This window comes from Rutidosis leptorrhynchoides, chromosome 11 (genome assembly GCF_046630445.1).
Source record: "Rutidosis leptorrhynchoides isolate AG116_Rl617_1_P2 chromosome 11, CSIRO_AGI_Rlap_v1, whole genome shotgun sequence".
Classification (NCBI taxonomy): Eukaryota; Viridiplantae; Streptophyta; class Magnoliopsida; order Asterales; family Asteraceae; genus Rutidosis; species Rutidosis leptorrhynchoides.
This window is the reverse complement of record NC_092343.1, coordinates 147,886,771-147,904,037: the sequence shown is the minus strand read 5'-3', so window position 1 is coordinate 147,904,037 and position 17,267 is coordinate 147,886,771. Positions and strand designations below refer to the sequence as shown.

General features: G+C 34.6%; 1 protein-coding gene across 10 annotated transcripts in view; it reads left to right on the top strand.

Annotated features, from left to right (window-relative positions):
- The first annotated feature begins 1,212 nt into the window (after window positions 1-1,212).
- Window positions 1,213-17,267, top strand: part of LOC139876672 (uncharacterized) — a 34,198-nt gene continuing 18,143 nt past the window's right edge. For all 10 annotated transcript variants that reach the window (XM_071864041.1, XM_071864040.1, XM_071864039.1 and 7 more), the window contains exon 1: window positions 1,213-1,398. The gene's annotated coding sequence lies outside the window, so the exon portion shown is untranslated. The remainder of the gene's footprint in view (window positions 1,399-17,267) is intronic.

The following is a 17,267-nucleotide window of genomic DNA, read 5'->3' as shown; positions in this document are numbered from 1 at the left end:
GTTCTACTACAGAACACTAATAGTGAAGCTTATGATCGTACATTGTCAACATCAGGCAGCTCCAAACAAAGGAAAAAACGTGATAGTTCAAAACGTAAATTGGATCTTCTTGATAATAGTGATGAATATACTCCAACAGGTGGAAAATCAACTGGGATTGGTGCACTAAAAATACCAAAGATGGAGCCACTTTGATTTCAAAAACTTCCATCTTCGTTCATCTTGCTGCATTTTAATTTTTTCCAATTTTCTATGTTTTTTGAGTACACTATAAAACATTTACTTATGTTCCTTTCATTATGTTTTTTTCTATGTTATTACTTGTGTGTTTTAGCCACACAATGCTACATTAAGTTTTTGCATGTTTGATTCAATAAATAAAAGCAGCAAGATTTAGTACATATGTTCTTTTCATCATGGTTTGTCGTTTGTTATTACTTGTGTGATTTTCACATAAAATCTACAGTACATTATTGATTGTACCTGTGTTTTTCTATACACAAGGCACCAAAGATTATCAATATTAGGTGCTATACTTTTTTGGAAACTACAAACTGATATATCTTTAAATTTTTAATGAGATATAAAAAGAAGCAACCTTACTAACCAAATGTAGGCTTCATGAATTTGAGATTTATATAATGTAAAGATGACACCATGGTTTGATATATTCAAGGTACATTATGAACCACCAGTGAAACAACGTTTAGATTACTTTGATTTACACTAGATATTACAATTTGGGTGGTTTGGATAAAACACAATTAGGTTAAGCCCAATTTTACCAGGTTACTTATTAGAAAAATTTTATATATGAATGAGCATATTCAAGACAGATGAAAAAATCACGTTTCAACAGGTTTAATATTTCTTCTTTGGTTTTCATGTATAGATGATAGTTGTGTATTGGTAAATATCCCTTTTTAAAAACTTATATAAAGGTAAAACCCATTAGTTCCCAAATACATTCAATTAGAGATGAATTGTAATGGGCTGAAATACCTAATTGGGTAGCCTATGAATGAAAATAAAATAAGAAAAACTAATGAAGCCCATCATTTAATTATTAAAAACATTCACCATATATTGGGCTTACAGCAATCCAGACATCATTGTCTACTTTAAATCTTTGATTACAATTTAATAATAATACGGCTAATACATAAAGAAAACCAGACATCATTGTCTACTTTAAATCTTGATTTCAATTTAATATATACGGCTAATCGATCGGTATAAAAAGAAACGACTAATTGAATCATCTTCAAAATTCGGCTAACCTTGAATTCATCATCTGTTCGTATTTCAACATGGAACCTCAGCAAATTCAATCATCTTCAAATCGAAAATGAAAGAAGAATACAGTTCCTGAAGAAGATAATTATTCTACAAAAAGAGGTCTGTTTTCAATGATTTTAATTTTATTTATGCTTCTTCTGATTGATTTACAACATTAAATACCTTAATGCTTAATAGTTTCGATTGTTACAACCCAAACTTTGACTTTCTGTTAGGATATTAGGACTCAAACAACGCTAGTAATTCTACAAGACTACTAGCCGAGTAGTGATTCTATCAAGATCACTCAAACCCACTTAATGAACGAAAGATAATAAATGCGTAAATGTAAGAACGACACAAGATATAACGTGGTTATATGCAATCGGTGTGATTGCTTTAGTCCACAGACCAACTAGAGAGTGTTTATTACTGAGAATCTGTATTTGGTATGTTACAATTGCATACAATGAGTTCTATATATAGGAGAAAACAAGAACACCATGACAACTAGCTAGGAATCTTCATCATGACAAGTAATCATCTTGTTTACCAACTAGCCATGCTTTCCACCTTGTAATGGCATGATCACAGCCCTAATTTTAGGTGTAAAGTGATTAACTTTGCACCTAAAGTGAAAGGAGGCCAAAGCATGCTCGGATGTAAAGGTTGCAACTTGCCAACTTGCTGCCAGACACCAGATGCGCCGCATCTGATGTGTGATGCGCCGCATCACTTGCTTTTCACGTTCCAGATTCATGTACTAGCACTCGATGCGCCGCATCGAGATGGTGATGCGCCGCATCTGACCCCTGATGCGCCATATCAGCTCAATGCTCCGCATCAATTACCCTCGGACTATTTTGCTCGATGAATGCGCCTCATCCATGTCAAGATGCGCCGCATTTGACTGCTTCACGCTTCCCGAAATCTGCAAAATCCGTGCAAGTGTTGGAACAGTTTTTTTTTCCTTTTTTTTTCTCGTTTTGTATAAATGTCTCCATAATCTAACAAATCTCCCACTTGGAGACTTTGAACAAAACTCCAATCATATCAATGAATTAACCAAGAACATTAAACCACCTTCGATTACCGCCAAATACCATTTGGGACATGCACGCTCAACACATTCTTCGGATGAGTAGACTTTCGATAAAAGGTCTTCAATACTACTTGTTAAACTTTTAACACCATTCACATCTCTAGCTGGGGTCTTCTCTCATCAATTCATGAGAAGACCAATTGAGGTAATGCAAAACCTCAATTTCTCCGTCGTAACCACCTTAGTAAACATATCGGCAGGATTCTTCTTACCAAGGATTTTCTCCAAGAATAAAGTGCGATCATTTATATGTTGTCGAATAAAATGATACCTTATCTTGATGTGTTTCGTTCGACTATGAAACACTGGATTCTTCCCAAGATGAACCGCACTTTGATTATCACAATACAAGACGCAATAGTCTTGTCTTTTACCCAACTCACCTAAGAAGTTCTTCAACCACACTAGCTCTTTAGAAGCTTCCGCAATAGCCATGTATTCGGCTTCGGTGGTTGACAAAGCAACACTCTTTTGCAATCGAGATAACCAACTAATCGCCGTCTTCCCCATTGTGAAAACATAACCCGTAGTGCTTTTCCCCGAATCATCACATCCACCCAAATTAACATCCGCATAACCTCTAAGTATGAGATTGTTTTTGGAGAAACACAATCCCATATTAGAAGTACCTTTCAAATAACGAAGCAACCATTTGACCGCTTCCCAATGCTCTTTTCCCGGATTAGACATATAACGACTTACAACTCCCACTGCTTGAGCAATATCGGGTCTTGTACAAACCATGGCATACATAATACTACCCACGGCCGATGCATATGGAACCTTTTCCATATCCTTCTTGTCTCTTTCCGTCTTTGGTGATTGACTTTTCGATAACTTTAAGGTGCTTCCCAAAGGCATAGAACGGGCCTTTGAATCTTCCATGTTGAACTTCTCTACTACTTTCTCAATATATTTGGATTGAGACAAGTATAGAGTACCCTTCAAACGATCACGCACAATACTCATGCCAAGTATTTGCCTAGCACCGCCAAGATCTTTCATCTCGAATTCTCGGGAAAGTAATCCCTTCACCTTGTTAATTTCGGACATGTTTGAACCTGCAAGTAACATGTCATCAACATACAACAATAAGATTATATATGAAGACTTGAATTTCTTCAAGTAGCAACAGTGATCCGCTTCACATCTTAAGAAACCAATCTTCTTCATAAAATCATCAAACTTCAAGTACCATTGCCGAGGTGCTTGCTTCAATCCATACAAACTTTTCTTTAGCTTACAAACCCACTTCTCTTTACCCTTTACCTCAAAGCCCTCGGGTTGCCTCATGTAGATCTCTTCAACAAGATCACCATGCAAGAATGCAGTCTTCACATCTAGTTGCTCTAGATGTAAGTCTTCGGATGCAACCATAGAAAGTACCAAACGGATAGTAGTCATTTTAACTACCGGTGAAAATATCTCTTTGTAGTCAACCCCTTCCTTTTGTTGAAAGCCTTTGACTACCAAACGAGCCTTGTACCTTTTATTTCCATCCATCTCATTCTTGATTCTATATACCCATTTGCTTTGCAATGCCCTTTTATCATGAGGTAACTTCACTAGTGACCAAGTCTTGTTCTTCTCAAGTGATCCCATCTCTTCTTTCATGGCAAGTTCCCATTGTATGGATTCTTTTGTTTTTCTTGCCTCAAAGTAACTTTCGGGTTCACCATTCTCGGTATAGAGCAAGTAGTTTGCTGATGGAGAATGTAGCGACCCGACAAAATCGTCATTGACGGCGCCGTCTACTTAGGTCCCTGAATGCTATATGATACATGCTTCCGCACTCTTTTTGATACTTGCTTGGATGTCGAGTATACATGCATATTTGGAGCCCCTTTGACTTGCTTTTAAATTGTGTCGCATAGGTTTCAATTGTACGTTAAACATTGTAATGTAACTAGTCGTTGAACTACTTTTGTAAACTTGAAACGTCCTTTACATTTGAAATGAATGCGACATATTTTTGGTCAAACGTCATCTTAAGGACTTATGACCACGTAACGGGACCTAAGTAGACGGCGCCGTCAATGACGATTTTGTCGGGTCGCTACAGATGGTATCAGAGCGTTGGTTGTAGGGATTTAGAGTTCATTGGTGTCGACCCCGAGTCATAGGGTACATTAGTGAATCTAGACTACAACCGGCATATAGACTGAAGTAGGAACTACTTGACTATTTGTGCATTATACTCGAACTCTCCTATCATATCTAACTCTTATTCGATCTTGATATCACGTTGTTAAATTTGATTGACACGCCACCTTGACTTTATGAAGTAATGTTAAATGCACATGTGAATCAGGGTAATATAATTTCCGGGATTATATTACGGTGGTTCACATGGACGTTCCGACATTATGACATAAAGAATTTAAGGCGGGTTAAGGAAATTTTCTCTTTATCCTTATTCCATATCACGGTTGGTATTATTGAGAATACTAACCAACGATATTCTTGTGTCTTGAAGGAACAATGGCTCGTCGACGCGCTCCTCCCGAAACTCCCGAACAAACTCTATAACGAATGATAGCCACCGCCGTGGATGCGGCCATGGCCGGTCACTCTTCCAACAACAATAACAATAACAACAATCACAACAACAACAACAACAACGGAGCCGGTAATTCAAACGAAGGGTGCTCCTATAAGAACTTCATGGGGTGCAAACCTCACACTTTTGATGGAACCGGGGGACCGGTCGTGCTCACCCGATGGTTTGAGCAAACGGAAGCCGTCTTTAGCATAAGCGGTTGTCGGGACCAAGACAAGGTCAGATTTTCCACTCACACCTTCACCGGTATCGCTCTCACATGGTGGAATACGTATGTACAATCGGTGGGTATCCACGAAGCCCACGCTCTCTCTTGGGTCGACTTAAGAGGAAAGATGATCACCGAATACTTCCCGCGCGAAGAGACCCGCAAGCTTGAACACGAGCTAAGAACTTTAAAAGCGGTCGGGAATGACCTAAAGGCCTATAATCAACGATTTTCTGAGCTAGCCTTGATGTGCCCAAATCTCGTGAGTACCGAGTCTCTAAGGGTTGAGCTTTACATGGATGGTCTTCCTAAGAGCATCAAACAAGGAGTAATGTCATCCAAACCCGCTAATCACCAAGAGGCTTTGAATATGGCCCGCCAATTGATCGAAACGGTGGACGAAATTGAGGTGTCGGCATATAAAGCCGAGGATAAGTCGGGTGGCAACAAAAGAAAATGGGAAGCCCCCGAATTGAGCAACTACAACAACAACCCCGCCAAGAAGCCTTTCACCTCCAACGACAAGAAAGGCTATGCCGGAAGTCTACCATCTTGCAACAAGTGCCACAAACATCATTATGGCGAATGTAGCAAACCATTTTGCAGCAAATGCCGCAACCGTCATTATGGTGAATGTGGTAAGTTAACTTGCCACCGGTGCCAAGGAAGTGGTCATACGGCCAACGATTGTAGGAGTGTCGCCCCCGTTGCCCAAAAGGTGCCCAATGCACACCGGACGGGCGTTTGTTTCGAATGTGGCCAACCGGGTCATTTTAAGAATGCGTGCCCGGAGAAGAAGACAAACCCCAATACACGCGGCCGAGCTTTCAACATTAACACCGAGGAAGCCCGGGATGACAACTAGTCACGGGTACGTTTCTTCTCAACAACCCTTATATTTCATGTTTATTCAATTCGGGTACCGTTAGACGTTTTATAACCAAGGCCTTGACTCGTACTCTTTGCACACCACCATATCCCCTAGACACTACCTATGCCATTCAAGTGACCGACGGAAAACTATTACGTTAAACTTTTTGGGTGGAGAATTTGAATTTTGACTTGACACCTATAGAACTAGGGAACTCAAAACCTATTCGTTAAGAAGAAAATGATCCCTTACATGTGTATAGATTATCGTGAACTAAATAGTTTCCGGTTAAGAACCGATATTCTCTTTCCCGTACCGATGACCTCTTGATCAATCACAAGAATTCCGTGTGTATTCCAAAATCGACCCCCATTCCGGTTATCTCCAAAACGGTTTTCAAAATTCGTTACGATAGTTATGAATTTCTTATAGTGTCTTTCAGTTTAACAAAGGCTTCCTCCGTATTCATGGGCCTGATGGGTCGCATATGTAAACTTATCTAGATAGATCTGTCATCATATTCATAGGTGATGTTTTAACCTATTCAATTCAAGCAAAGAAGAAAACGAACAACATCTTTGTCTTACGCTTGAACTCTTGAGGAAAGAGCAACTCTATACCAAAATCTCCAAGTGTGAACTTTGGTTAAACAAAGTCCAATTTCTAGACCATGTTGTTAGTGGTCAGGGTATTACAATAAAATCTCGCAATCGAAGCCACACGTAATCGGGAAACCCTCACAACTCTGACTTGTATTCGTAAAATCTTAGATCTCGCTGGTTATTACCGAAGATTCATTTCCGACTTCTTCTCGCGTTGTACGATCTTTAACCTCGTTAACTCACTAAGGGAAATTTAAACCTCTCCATTCCCGGACCTTGACCGTGATTATTCACACCAACCTTGCTAGCTAAATTCGTATAGCACAAGATGGAACCAAAAATGGAAATATTTCTACTTGAACGCCGGAAAGGCATACTCTCTCGACTCGAAATCAAGTAAACTGAAATTCGTCATTTTACACGAAGAATTTAAGTACTTAATTATGGATTCAATCAATCTTCTCGTCATCACGTACCACATTACATAACTCTGTTATTTCACCGTTACCGTCTAGTATTACTACTCAACTCCGAACTATACAACTACGTGTACTATCTCGTTTCCCACCCCGTCTCAACATTTGACCACTAGATGCGCGATGTGGCTACCTCAAGACGTAAACTCATCCTGTTCTAAGTTCTCATTTCACTCCTATCTTTTCGCTCGTACTTCCGTATAAGGAAACCTTTATATCTAAATCCTCAACGAAGAGAGAGACTCTTCATGTATTACTAGTATTCACCACGAGGGGGGGAGGGCCCAGACGAACATTTTTAGTAGCCGATAAGAAACTTGTCCCAACAGACGCTTTCGAGCCCTAACTAACTTGTTCGAACATATCTTAATAAATTCTATTCCAACACGGTGTACCATTGTCAATTATCCCAGATCGAAATACTCGTTTCACTTCTAGTGTTACAAGAAGCCTTGGGAACACGTTTAAACATGAGTACCACGTATCATCCGCAAACTGACGGAACAAGCAAACGCACGATTCAAATCTAGGAAAGAAAGGTTACCAACTGGTATTGTCGCTTTTAGTTGATTCCTCTCACTACGGTAGTTACCATTCGTGTATTAACGCCGCACTTCCAAAACTCTATGTGACCGCAAATGTTATAACCCTATTCGTTAGACCAAAGCATGTGGCAAGCAAATCACCGAATCCGAAATCATTCAAGAAATGACTGTTGAGATAGTTCATGTCCGAGAAGGGCTCTAGACGGCCCGTAGTCGCCAAAAAGGACTATACCAATGTTAGGCATAAACCTTCCAAATTCCCAGCCAGCAATTGTGTAATATTGAAAAACCGCACCTTGGAAAGGTGTAATCCGTTCGGGAAATCAAGGGAAGCTATATCCGCAATATTGATCCTTCTAAAATCTTGGGGCGTATTGGAACCGCCTCCTACCGTATAGGTCTCCTGACTCAATTAAGATTTCCGTTTACCTTACATTTCGTGTAACAAACTTAGAGACGTATCCTGCGTAACAGGAACGTGCTATCCTTCTAGATAAACTTACTATTGATGACAAACTCCCCTTCGTGGGAAAACCGGTTGAAATTGTGGATCGTAAAATCAAGCCTTAATACAACGTGAAATCCCAAATGTCAAAGTTCATGAGAATGCCCAAGGACGTATCTTCACTTATTCATAGCATTGACAACGTAAGGTCTCGAGTAAGAGACATCGACTATTACTTCCAACTAAATTTCGGGACGAAATTTCTTTTAAGGTGTAGGTAATGTAACATCCCACGTTTTTCCGTTAAAATTTATTTTTAACACTATATTTTTTTTTTTAATAATATCTTTCGTTATTTAAATTCGTAGTTTTCGTTAACTAACGTTCTTAATATTTCTGTTATTTAATTATAACATCTCTCGGTTACTTTAGCGTTTTTAAAATATTCGTTCGGTTAATTCACGCACCCGCTTTGAAACTTGAGGGACCGAAGTTGTCAAGTGGGCAAACTAGTTGACTGGGTCAACTAGTCAACCCACCATTCTCATCCATTCATTTCCATCCACCTTCCCCCTCCTTTCTCCTCCTTTTCTCTCTAGTTGCAAGAATTACCATACCACCCAATTCATTCAATCATCATCTAAATTCGATCTAGGAGGCCAACATCAAAATGAATTACATATTCGTGATCCTCTCTTCATCCTCTACATTTTGGTACCAATTTCATCTCGTTTGGATAACATTTCTAAAACTCTAGATTTCTCTAAATTCGTGTTTTTGACTTGAAATGATGTTAGTTAGTGTCTATGGCTCATTGTGATGTCGTGTATGTAATTTGTATGCTCGATCTTGTTATTTGGTGTAACTAGCATGAACACTTGAAATGGGTTAGTTTAATCTTTGATTTTGATTGATTAAATGTTGTTAGATGTTAAACCCATTGGGTTAAAAGTGTTACTAGCATCGTTAGTTTCGTTTTGGTATGTTGGATGATATGAAAACCTTGCGTTAACATGATTATTGATTTTGTGATTCTTGATTAGGGTTTGATGAACTTGAAATGAACTTTTGATACTTTGGATGCCATGAAATGTTGTTAGTAAGTGTTTAGTTGTAATGCACGTTTCATTACCTTCAAAACGGCATATCATATGTGTGAATTGGATTCCCGAAACTTAAAATGCATTTGATGAACTTGCACTTTGAAAATAAACCTTTATTGATCAATTGACGAGTTTTCGGTTATTGTAATTGATGTTTTTGCTTGGTGAAAAGTAGTTAGTTGTATTCCTTGTCAAAATACCTTTCCAACGATATAAGATACTTGTTTTGGATGTTTACGGTTTAGGATTTATGGGTATTTGAAGTTGGATTCGTGCTTGAGTGTGAAAACTGCCAGAATTCTCTGCACAGGTAATGGCGCGGCGCGCCATATACCCGCGCGGCGCGCCAAAGTGGTCTGTCCAATTTTGTCGATTTTTGAATAATGTTTGCTATGCTACACACCCCCGATCAACATGAAACTTGGACAACATGCTCATATATGATTTCTAAGCTCATGAAAATAGTTCGGGACCCGACCCGACCCGACCCGACCCCATTGACTTTTTCGTTGACTTTGACCAAGTTTGACTTTTAGTCAAACTTAACAAAACACTTATGCAATCGCTCTAATCTTATTTTATATTTGATTCTTGTATGAAACTTGACAATTTGATTCACATGCTATATAATCGAGTCGTAACGAGCCATAGGACTAATTGAACACATTTCACCCGACCTTGTGTCGTAACCGGTAAATTGATACAACTTACTTGTTTAGGTCAAGGCTAAGCAACTTTCATGCACACGTTTACTTTGTGAAGTACTTTTATACTCGTGTACTCGAGGTGAGATCATAGTCCCACTTTTTCAACAACTTTTATATTTTTAAATCGTGGGCTGAGAAACATATACGTTACATACTTATATACATTTCATATGTATATATACCTTTCATACTTTTATACATTGAACACGAATACGAATACAAGGATACGGACGAGTTTGAACGAAAACCCTCAATTCAATTATCATTAATTACATCAGATGGTGTAAGCGAGACTATGTTGTGTGGATCCATACGGGTTTGACTGACCCTCATTCGGACGGTTCGCTACCGTTAAGCGAATGAAATATATTCTGGTACGGTGTATGTGTGACAACCCAGAAATTTCCAATCAAATTTAAAATTTATCTTTATATTATTCCGACACGATAAGCAAAGTTTGTTAAGTTAAATCTCAAGAATTTTAAATCGTGTTCATACATTCATTATAACCTCGACCAAATTCAGACGATTCACGAACTGTTATATATAAATAAATATGTATATATATGTATATATATATATATATATATATATATATATTATAACTTGAGAATATTAATAAAGTATTAAACGTATAATACTTTACATGATCGTATTTGTTTCAATATGTTTATCGATGGAATTAGAAGATAATATCAAATTATTGATTTATCAGATACATTATGATATGATTACGGGTCTATGTTATGAGGTCCACTGTGATTTAAGAAATCTATTCTTTTTGACAACATTCGGAAAATGGTAAAGTGATTTATAAGTAAGAACGTGAAGTGTAAATAACTTAGATGTTGGATATCGACAAGTTAAGTAACTCGACATTTTTCATTAAGATGATTTCATACGTTTATTTAACCTTTGAACTTTATCCCATGCTTCACCAACAAACTGTAATTTAAAAACTTGAAACCTATTATGAATATATATGACTCTACTTTTTTAAAACATTTTATGATATAACGATTTCCATTATTTTAACCTTTAAACAAAATGATTCTTAAAAATATATTTGGTTTTGGAAAACAAAATTATTATATTTATTTGATTTAGTTTCAAACGTACAAAAACGTTTTCAGTTAAAAAAGAACTTTATTATTAAAACGTATATAACTTTTATAAATATCTAGAACCACTTTTGACAACTCATTACTTAACCAGTATGATAAAGATAACGATATTTATATTTTATTTTATTAAATATATATAACGATTTAAATTAATATTATATATATTTATACGCGTATTATACGTACATAGTTTTATACTTTTACTATACTTAAACTTTACCTTTACTTTATTTTTACTTTACTTTAACTTTAATAATTCACTTTAATAATTCATACTTTAATAATTCACTTTAATAATTCATACTTTAATAATTCATACTTTAATAATTCACTTTAATAATTCATACTTTAATAATTCACTTTAATAATTCAAAAATCTATTATAAATAGAATTCAATAGGTTTTATTATTTCATAGAAACTTGAAAATATTTTTCTCTAAACTCTCTCAATCGATTTACATATATATATATATTTACTCCGTATTATTTCAAGATATTATTAGTATACATAAAATATTACGTCAGAGTGCTGTCCGAGTGATTTCGAAATTGTTTTTTCGAGTGGGATTGGATTAAGGAAATTATGGGTTATAGCTATGGAGGTGATTGGTATGGTTCATGGGTATGCTCGTGAGGTCAATATAGTGTTTATCATCTCCGTTGCGTCTACGTACCTTTCCTGCAATATTGAATCTCAATATTGATACGTGAGTACTCATAATTTAACTTTTACATACTAATAGTGTATCCCTGACTAGTGCTCGAGTATATAGGATTATGCATGTTTGTACTTTTGATATTGCCTTTAGTTAGGTTATGTTGAATCCTGAATTAGTTATATATGCGACTGAGATAAGGTATAAGATATGCATGTCGTTGGAACGCTAGCGAAAAATTAAGAACTTTTCATTTAGATATCGAATGATTTCGATGAACGGATTTGAAGTTATAGTCCATCGAATTTTTGTATTATTATTAAAAATGATTATTATCATCGTCGTTATTATCGTCGTTCTAGTTTTATCTTATTATTATTATTATTATTATTATTATTATTATTATTATCTTTATCAATAAAAGGATTTATCATTAAAAATTGTTATTTTTTTATTATTACTATCGTTATTATCGTTAAAGTTATAATTAGTATTATTATTATTATTATTATTATTATTATTATTATTATTATTATTATTATTATTATTATTATTATTATTATTATTATTATTGGTATTATTATTATTATTATCATTATTAATATATATATCATTATTTAAAAATGGTTATTGTTATTGTTATTATTATTATTACTATATTATCATTAAGATAATTATTAGTATTATCGTTAATAATGTTATAGTAACTATCATTATTAATATTAGTGTAATTAAAACAAATATTTGTAACACCTAATTATTTTGATTACTATTATTATCATTATTACGAACACGATATAAAAGACGATTAAAAGCTATTAAACGAAACGATTAGGAAATAATGGGTAAGAGTATCATGATGAAATTAAAATATTATAAGATATTGATTTAGATAAAATTATCGTTCTTATTATTTTTATCATTACTATTATTATTAAAATTATCGTTAGTATTAAAACTATCATTTTAACAAAAATTATCATTTTAATAGAAATGTCATTGTTACTATAAAATATCATTATTATTATTATTTTAAATAGAATTATTATTTTAAAGATAATATTAAAAATTATCGTAAATATTAAAGTTATCATAATTAGAATTATCGTTTTATCATAATGTCATCTTAGTAATTATAAATATTGATATTTTTATAATAATTATTATTATTACAAAATAATACAACTTTTACTTACTATCATTATAGATATTATTTTATCAAATGAATATTTGATACAAACATATTTTACTACGTGTAATAACTTGTTTTAATAATACGTATCATATTATCTTTATAATATTAAATGAACTCTATAAATTTTATTACTTAAAATATATAAAAGTATATTTTATTATATAAATATAATATAAAATTTTATTTATTAATAAATAAATTATATTATTTACTCTAATAAATCTTTTAAAAATATTTAAAAATATAAAACGACGATATTTAAACTATATATTAATCATGTATAAATTTTTGGAAATTATTTTGAGTCAAATTTACTTTTGTTGACTTTTGCATATTAGTCTCGAGCATTAGGATTGTGGTACACTATGACTTGACCTAATTTGTTAGACAAATATTGACCAACACATAAATATATATAATTAATTTAGGTTCGTGAATCCGAGGCCAACCTTGCACTTGTTCAATGACGTTATATGTATTTTTACTACGAAATACAGTATGGTGAGTTTCATTTGCCTTTTTACCCTTTATATTTTTGGGACTGAGAATACATGCGCTTTTATAAATGTTTGACGAAATAGACACAAGTAATTGAAACTACATTCTATGGTTGAATTATCAAAATTGAATATGCCCCTTTTTATTAAAGTCTGGTAATCTAAGAATTAGGGAACAGACATCCTAATTGACGCGAATCCTAAAGATAGATCTATTGGGCCTAACAAACCCCATCCAAAGTACCGGATGCTTTAGTACTTCGAAATTATATCATGTCCGAAGGAGGATCCCGGAATGATAGGGGATATTCTTATATGTATCTAGTTAATGTCGGTTACCAGGTGTTCACCATATGAATGATTATTTTTTGTCTCTATGCATGGGACGTATATTTATGAGAACTGGAAATGAAATTCTTGTGGTCTATTAAAATGATGGAAATAAATGATTATGATAAACTAATGAACTCACCAACCTTTTGGTTGACACTTTAAAGCATGTTTATTCTCAGGTGTTAAAGAAATCTTCCGCTGTGCATTTGCTCATTTTAAAGATATTACTTGGAGTCTTTCATAGCATATTTCGAAGAACGTTGCATTCGAGTCATTGAGTTCATCAAAGATTATTATTAAATCAATTTATAGTTGGATAGTGGATATTATGAAATGGTATGCATGTCTGTCAATTTTTGATGTAAAGAAAGATTGTCTTTTAAAAACGAATGCAATGTTTGTAAAATGTATCATATAGAGGTCAAATACCTCGCAATGTAATCAACTATTGCGAATCGTTTATAATATATATGAACGGGTCCTTTCAGTTGGTATCAGAGCGGTGGTCTTAGCGAACCAGGTCTGCATTAGTGTGTCTAACTGATAAGTCGTTAGGATGCATTAGTGAGTCTGGACTTCGACCGTGTCTGCACGTCAAAAGTTTTGCTTATCATTTCTAGTCGGAAATCATCTGCTTATCATCCATAGGAAATTACCTGCTTATCATTATTAGTCTAGACACGTCTTGCTACATTAATTGCATGAGTAGTGTATAGACAAACTTCATATCTTAGCGTATCTGCTAAATCATATCTTATCGTATCTGTTACTTTAAACTTTACCTGACATACCCCGCAAATTCCTCCGTAATCTATGAAATCTTTTGATCTCTATATATAGATATCCTATGTAAATAGAATACCACCCGATAGCCGAAAAATCATTTTTATATCGAAAATCCTTTATCCAATCGTACGAAATGGAATTTGTCATCAGTTCAAGTCACTCGGATTCCGAAATGGAATCTCACTCAAGCTCCGAAAGCAGTGTGACCGGAATGGATCAACCAATCAGTCATCACCTATTCTGGATGAATTGGGGATGGGTTCGTAGCCTCCTCAATCATTGGAAACAAGAAGAAGGCGATCCTTTCCATCCACCACATTGCCCTCTTGGCGAAGAACCTGAAGCACTTACCGGCGAACCTGTTCGAGACACCATTTTCTCTCTCATTTCCAGGGTATCTCGTCACGATTATATACTACATCAAATTCTAGATTTTATTTATCCGCTCGTTCCGACCGAAAATCATCCTGGAATAATAGAAGAAGTCAACGAACTTCGCGCTCGGGTAGTGGCTTTGGAGAATATGGTGCAGAGATTACAAACACCAGCAGCAGCACCAGCAGCATAACCAGTACCACCATTATCAACGCCAACAGTACCATTACCACCTCCAACCACAACTGCGTTGTAAACCTTAACTTCACAATCTGTCCCACGAGCATCAACGTCATACGCACCATAGATACCAAGGAGTACCAACAACAATAACTGACGAAGTATTAATTCATAACTTCATTGGAGAAACATTCCGCGGCGATTATATAATCTCTAAAGTCTTAGAGATTATCTAATCTAGCCCTAACCATAAATCAGTTAAGCGAACCAAAATGATAGAAGGAAGAGTAGAAACCCTGACAAAAATGGTGTGTGATTAACAAGTTAAACTTGTTTTACCAACAGCATCAACAGTACCGTCAACGTCACCAGCATCGTCAGTACAGTCAACATCAGAATCAACAACACCTATAACATCACAAACTCCGTCAGTTCAAGAATCACTGTGGACATCATTACGAATCAATAACGTGTATATTGTATCAACAAGTTATGAAGAATTAACTCATTCCCTCTGAAGAAATTATGTATATATTATATATATATATATATATATATATATATATATATATATATATATATATATATATATATATATATATATATATATTTTGAAATAAAAAATAAATCTTTCCGTGCTAAGCTATTGTGTGTGAATCTTAACTACTCAGTTAATTCATATTACAAATATGCAATAATGTACGTCCCTCACCCGCGACTTAACCATCGTTAACTACAATCTCTGTCTCAATTCAACAAATTCCAATTCCTAATAAATCAAGTATATATTTGATTTTACACTTCATCATTGATGTAACCGAAACTTTTCAGATAACATCATTCGTACTTTGCGAAGTTCACAAGAATTTAACGAAAACCAACATCACATCTCAACAAATAACGAAGTATTGATTCATAATTTCAATATTATTGAAGAAATACTTATGTAACCTCTAAACCTTCAAGGAATTATTCAATTCTAGTTCCAACCGTAAATCGAATGAGTTTAATTTAGTATTAACTCATTAAAATCTATGTTACATCTGAGGAGAATATATACATATATATTTTCATAAAGACTGTAATAAAATTCTTATGTACAAAATATTAATTGTGAAATTTTTTTTAACGGGTAGGTAATACCCGAGAGATATATATAAATTCACAATTAATATGTTACATTCTTTGAATCAGATTAAGCAAATTATCAATTATACTTCCTACTTTCACAATAATATACATTCTTTCATAGAAATCAAAACAACCATACTCATTCAAACCCAATTACGTATTCTGATTTTAAAATCTCAGAATTCAATTCGAGATATAACCGGTACCATTACTTTTAGATTCCTACATCTTTCAAAGCTATACTTTGACTTCAAAAGTGTGTTAGAACATCAAATGTATACAAACGATTACAATCTATGTTCAAACCCTTCGAAAATCTCTGAAGACACTTCAAATAATGAGCAATCGAGATGATGATCCAACAACATATTACCCACAGTTATGTACTTAAAAAGCTCTCGAAACCAAAGTCATAATTCAACACATATATGTGTCAGATCTTTTGGCATTTATTAGCAAAAATAACCTTGCAATTCCTTTGCAAAGTAGCAAATTATATCACAGCTCCAGCAAGACAACTTCGATTTTTTCATTCGAAGTAGCCTTATCATAATTTTGATATATGTGATTACCCTTTTGTTACCGGAGAACCTTTCATATTCCACCACATTAGCAATAAACTTACCAACAACTTCACTGATCTTGGGCATTTCGAAGAATCTTTATATTTATCGAAACCTCATCATTTACTCATCTGCCTCTTGTAACGAGAATTGTCATACGAATCATTGGGAGTTAGCAATCAGTATTTTAAAATCTCACAGCATGTTGACACCAACAGTTATACATAACGTCTATTTCCAAGGCTTACATACTTCCAATGTGAAGTTTCTGAAAAACACTCTGAACCGCGAACTAGTTCTCGAAATGCTGATGAAGCAACAAAAACTGTAAACGACCTTAGCAGTAAAAAGTTTGATGATAAAGATTAGTGTATTAATTAAGCTCAGAAATAGAGAAGTTTTGGAACTGGAAAACGGATTGAGCAAAGTATGAAGGAGGCTGTGGACAAATCACAAAGACTGAACCTGCCTTCAAAGAATCCAAATGATTCAGTGTCTGCTGAAGTCATTAACGAATACCTTGCTCCTG